At 39.2% G+C, this 6450-nt stretch overlaps 1 non-coding gene across 1 annotated transcript; it reads left to right on the top strand.

Annotated features, from left to right (window-relative positions):
- Positions 1-1252: 1252 nt before the first annotated feature.
- LOC131217883 (small nucleolar RNA R71) lies at positions 1253-1359 on the top strand. Its single transcript, XR_009157469.1, has one exon. It is a non-coding gene; the product is annotated as a small nucleolar RNA R71 (small nucleolar RNA).
- The last annotated feature ends 5091 nt before the right edge of the window (positions 1360-6450 follow it).

The raw sequence follows: 6450 nt of genomic DNA, 5'->3' as shown, positions 1-6450 counted from the left end.
CAAACCTAACTGTTTGTATACCGAGTAGGGAATCAAATTGACGCTCGCTCCTAAGTCAAGAAGTGCATGATCAATTCGATGGCCCCCGATTACACATGTTATGATTGGGCTACCGGGATCTTTGAATTTTTGTGGCACGTCTTGCTTTAGGATGACACTCACTTTCTCGGTCAAGAAGATCTTCTTTTGAATATTCTGTCGTCGTTTGGTCGTGCATAAGTCTTTCAGGAATTTGGCATATGAAGGTATCTGTTTTACGACATCAAGTGGAGGAATGTTGACTTTCAATTGTTTCAAATCCTCTAGGATATCTTGAGAGTTAGAGAGAGGTTTTGGTGCGACCAACCGTTGGGGAAATGGAGCAACTGGCTTTTCTAGAAATTCCAGTTCTAATTTTTGTGGGGCCTCACTAGATCCATTATTGTTGTCCTCTTCTAGTTCTTGAGGCTTTTCAGGCCTAACCGGAAGGGTTTTATCAATGATCTTCCCACTCCTAAGAATGGTGATGGATTTAGCGTGCCCCATTTCATTTGAAGAGCTGGGATCACTTATCTGGTATTGCGGTTTAGGATTGGGGAGCGGTTGTGCAGGAAGCATCCCCTTTTCTATAACCGTCATACGTGAATCCATCTTTTGCATAAAGTCTCACATTGCATGGGTCAGCTCTTGCATGGAATTTTGAGCCGGTTCCTCTTGAGGTTTCCCCTGATTTGGATTTTGATTGAAGAAACTTTGAGGGGTAGCAGTTTATCCATTTCTCCAACTAAAGTTTGGATGATTTTTCCAACCAGGATTATACGTATTAGAGGTTGGTCCATCGAAAGGTCTTTGATAATTATTTACGGCATTGGATTGTTCATTCAACACTTCTCGAAAGGCGGGTATTGTAGGGCAATTTTCAGTTGTATGAATGTTGCAATCACAGATGCCGCAAACACTTTCATTAACCTTATCCTTCTTTCCTTCCATGGCCTCAACTTTCCTTATGAGCGTAGTCACTTTATACTTGAGATCATCCACTTCTTTCAAGAGATACAATCCACCTTTCTCCTTTAATTGAGTCGGCCTAGACATGGTGTTCGACTTTAGGTAATAGTCCCATGATTGTGTTTTTTCAGCAAGACTATCGAGGTAATCCCATACCTCGTCAATATTTTTATTAATGAATTCTCCATTACACATTGTCTCTACCATTTGGCGCATGGAAGATGTCAGTCCATCGTAGAAAAAATTTGTAATGCGCCACGTTTCAAAGCCGTGTTGTGGGCATGAACTGACCAAATCCTTGAACCTTTTCCAACATTGGTAAAATGTTTCATCCTCTTTTTGGTTGAAGTTCATGATTGCTTTTCTAAGGGTAATCATTTTATGATGTGGAAAAAATTTCTTTATAAATTCCCTTTGCATATCATTCCATGTGCCAATGGATTTAGGACGCAGTGAATGTAACCACGTCTTAGCCTTCTCTTTTAAGGAAAAAGGAAAGAGTCTCAGCCTGACTGTGTCCTCAGACACATTTTGAAAATATAAAGTGGCTCTGATCTCATCAAACTCTTTCAAATTTATGTATGGTTCTTCAGATTCAAGCCCAGGAGTTGGATAACCCCTGGCTTGATGTCCATATGTCCTGTATTTTCAGGAAAAATCATGTATGAGGGCGTACTCACCCCGCTGGTTGTAAATAATCTCGTAAAGTACGTGGCCGGGGTACTTGATACACCTCATTCTCATCCAGAATGTCCTCCACCCTAGGTTGGGGTAGAAGAGGTTGTGTAACGCCTTAAAATTCGGGGGTCGAGCATAACTCAGCTCCCGAGTTCCAAAACATCACTTATGCAACATATTTAATGATGGATGTATGTTGTCTGTATTAGTACATAAAACATGGAATAGATTAAGCCAAAGCATAAATATAATTTAGGGATAAGTGAAGAAAGCAAGCGGAAGACTTATAGAAATATATATGTGTACAAGTGTGAATCCCTGAAGTACATATACATACCAGGTCGTTCTGATAAGTCTTACTATCAAAATTACAAGTATTAGATTACATCATTTAATTCCCAAAAGAAATCCCAGTATCCCGCGCATCAGAACAAGGCTCACTAGAACCCGTCTGAAAACTGCATAAAAGAGAAAGCAGCCTCATCATCATCCATCTCCCGCTCTCCCTCAGAGGTCGCATCCACATCTGCAACATCAGCAGCTAAGACAGAGTCTGGTGGGTGTTTAACACCGCCCCAGAACGTGGGAGTGAGTGATCAACTCAGTGGAACAATAAAGCACAGGTTAACATGTTATCAGTTCAATCAAGCAGTAATGATAAAGCAGAACAATTAAACAAGTCCTAAGTACTCTTGTTAATGCAAGGATGTATGCAGAATGATGCGTGCCCTCACGCGTACACCCTCAGCGTCTTCATCTTACGTTATGCATGACACCACCTCAAAGTGCGCCACGTCTACAAAGCACATGCAAATGCGGTGCATGAATATGATTACCGAGTTGTTATTAGTCCTTTATATACAGCAGGATTGGGAAGCTAAGATACCTTCCTCATATCACCATCCAAACAGTGATCCATTCTAGGGTCATCAGTCCTAGATATCTCATACGATCATATGTTTGTAGGTCGTTGTAAAGGGCTCATCACCCATCAATGCACGCCTATCATACCTTCGTTACTACACTAAGGCTCGTCACCTCAATGCAGTATCCAGGTATGCTCGAGGTCACTACAAAGGGCTCATCACCAATCAGTGTAGGCCGACAGCACGAATAGAGTGTCCCATACCACCATAATTGGCTCACGAGTTTAGTTGCTCACTAGTCACTACGGGGAGGCTCGTCACCCCAGCGTAGGCCGACAGCTCGACCACGGTGTCCCATACCACCATGTCCGGCTCATGAGTCTTAGCGGATCAAGGTACCATGGTTAATAGGATTTCCTTGGTAAATTCGGTACCCTAGATTCAAGCAGTAGCGTCCATACATGGTGAACATACATCGGACAATCGGGTTACTTGACGAACTCGACTAGTACGAGCGCACGTTGGGTTGAACGACATAGAGTGCGCAAACACTCCGCGTGGCCAAACCACTGTCGACAACTCTAATACGACTTGGGTTCGTCTAATACGTCCTACGTGGCGAAAGCAACCTCAGCCACGATCTTAAGGCCGATTACCGATTTCCTGGACTAATTGCATAGTCCCACACACATTACACTACAACAAATATTCATATTGAATGTAGAACAGTAAAGGAAGAACAACTCAAATCATGTGGTACTCAAGCATTTGAAGAATATCAACTTAACACAAATGTAAGCATAACAAATGCTTGAAATTAAATAACAAGGAATGTAATTTGCATAAAGGAAATCATACACACTAGTGGGAGAGTTGAGAATCGCTTCTCAATGCCCATACTAGGTTAAAATATCACACTTTAGATCATTCAAACATTTCTACAAACACTTAGAATACATAATACAACACACATGACGTATGTTGAAATACAAGCATTTGGACAATTCCTTTTACCAAGGAGTTGTCGCACATACAATTAGCAGAAGTACACGACAGAAAATCATGGCAATCACATGTTCATAATTTATACGCATACGGTACTTTATACATACACATAGAATACACAAATCTCAATATAACACATGCATATCAGGAACGCAAAGCAAACATAACATTTGGCATGTGAAATCTCATCCATAACAAGAATAAATCATTAACTAGCATTGAAAGCCTTGAAAACTATAACCTATACACTTAAAGTCCGCACCTTAAGCCAGAAAAGAACACCGAACTGATTTCAGACAATATGTCTTCGTCAACGGCAACAAGATAACCTAAGACAAGAATAGAAATGAGATATAACAACACCAAGACTATTCTAAGCTCTAACACAGATTAGGGTTAGGTTAACTTACCCAAAGATGAACTCAGAATCGTTAGAATAACGATTCAAAGTGAAGGTTCAAGGATGAAGAAGAACAGGAAAGAATCTAAGATGATTCACCAACTACTCTCTCACTTTCTCTCTCTTTTCCTTTCTCTTTCCAAGCTAGGGTTAGGAAATTCGTATGAAAAGGAGAGCTAGGGTTTTAAGGACTATAAATAGGCCTAATATTGATGAAAATAACCCCAGGGCCAAGGTATACTTAGGGTATAACTAAAACCAGCCTCTCACGATCCAACAAAGCACTTCCGGTTGGCTTATTACCACGAAAGGTCGGACTTAAGCTCACTGACCATGGATCTAGGTCAAGCTGAGTTTTCGTACCAACCAGATCTTCAGATCAGCCGTGGCAGACCATACTCAATTCAACGGTCACTGAATCTCGATTAGGTCCACAAGCACAAGGACATGCCTGGGCCACCTTCCCTAATCAGAGGGTGAAATTGGGTCAGAATCCAACGATCAGATTGCTTAAAATAGTCGCGCAAGCGACACGACTCAGATTTCATAAAAGCTTATTAAATTTCCAACCGTTCTCACACTCTTCACTCCGAACTCAATCAAATCAACCCATAATATCATATGGACTTGATTTTTGAGGTGATGGTCAAGTCCAACATGTTGACTGCAACAGCCTAAGATCATCACTATCGGACTTTCGACACGCGGTCCAGGTCCGATCCAGAACTTCCAAAAATTTTCCAGAACAACTGGATTTAGCGATGGATCCGAGATTTCAGAGTAACATAGCACTAACTAATCTACAGGTTTTGAGTCATGCAGATCCAATTTAAAGTGATTGATGCAAATTTCACAAGCAATCGAGTATAGCGCTAATTACCCCAAAAACAACTACTTAAGGAAAGATTAGCACAAAATTCTCAGGGTCATTACAGGTTGGTTTTCAGCCATCACTTCAATTAACTCAGGGGATTTCGAGTGGTGTCTAGTCCTGCGATGGATAGTCAACCCCTCAACCAATCCTCCTTCAGTCAAGAGACGTCGAGTGTTGTCACGAGACCACTTGGGCATGAAACACTCGCAGCCCTCAATCAAATTTGAAACCTAATCCTAAGAAAGGAAAAGAAAATCTAGAAAGAAAGAAAGAGTTGGAAAGAAGTTATAAAGAGAAGATCTAAAATTAGAAAATCCTTAAAAAGAAAGATAGAAGTAAACTAGTTTCTAAAAGAAGAAATTCCTAAAGGAAAGTGAAAATTCTAAAATAATTAGGAAAGTTCTAAACTAGAAAGTAGGTTACTACAAGAGATCTGGAAAATAGAAAGTAGAGAGGGAGCTTACTGAATTAGAAATTTCTATCTTAAAGGCCTACAAAATAGGAAAGTTAGTTTCTAAACAAAAATTCTATAAGTAGAAATTTAGGAAACAAAATTAGATTCTAAAAGAGTTAGAATTAGAAAGTTACTAAAAACAAAAATAGAAAGTTAATTTCTAAAAAGGGAAATAACTAACCTAGTTTCTAAAAACAAAAGAGGAAAGTTTCTAAAAATAAACTATTTCCTATAAATAGGAAAATACTAGAATTATAAAATTTCTAAAATTCAAACCCTAATTTTAAAAGTAGAAAAAGTAGAGAAATTAGGAAGGAATTACCAATTTAGAAACTTATGTCAGGATCCTACAAAATAGGAAAACAAGTTAGTTCTAGAAATCAAATCAAAACCTAAAACTAAAGTTAGTCAAATTCTAATCTTAAACTAATTCTAAACCTAATTAATTTCGGAGAATCGCAATCGTTAGTCCCCGGCAACGGCGTCAAAAACTTGTTCATTCCCCAAGTATAGGATTGTGATGTAGTAATAAACTCGGTAAGACTGAGGTCGAATCCCAAGGGACTGATACCTGTACGTTATCTGAAACTAAGTAGAATTAGAACTAGACTAAGATGTAATCTAAATCAAATAGAATTTAAGGAATAATTGTGGAATAATCATCTAAAACTTAAACAATTCAGGGAAGGGAAACTAGGGATTCAGAGGCTCCACTTGTTGAGATCAGGGAGATCTTATGGCTGCATCAAACATTATGAAAATTAAGCTGAACTTACTTGATCTAGTTTTCACGAGATGAAAGGTATATGAATTAGAATGGATTCCATCACCAAACCATGCCCAGGAGACAAAGCAAATAACAGAATTAAACTAATTACCAACCAATCAACAATGCATGAAGGTTAGGAAGGGTACCGTCATCCGACCATGCCCATGAGACGATGACGAACAACAGGGCTTCCTGACGTCATAAACATAAAAAGGAGAAAGAAATACTCAAAGCCATCACAGATCTATTGTAATTTCAGTCACAATAAACCATTAAAAACTGAAAGCATTCCATGAAATCAAACTATTATCAAATTCAATTCAATGTAAATAAAAAGCACCAACTAAAAGTCCCCCATCACGCTACAAGCTTCACCTCTTAGCCCTAGCTAAGAGGTTTTAGCCTGACATAATCAAA

The sequence above is a fragment of the Magnolia sinica genome, chromosome 10 (assembly GCF_029962835.1).
Source record: "Magnolia sinica isolate HGM2019 chromosome 10, MsV1, whole genome shotgun sequence".
Classification (NCBI taxonomy): domain Eukaryota; kingdom Viridiplantae; phylum Streptophyta; class Magnoliopsida; order Magnoliales; family Magnoliaceae; genus Magnolia; species Magnolia sinica.
This window is presented reverse-complemented; position numbering and strand designations above follow the sequence as displayed.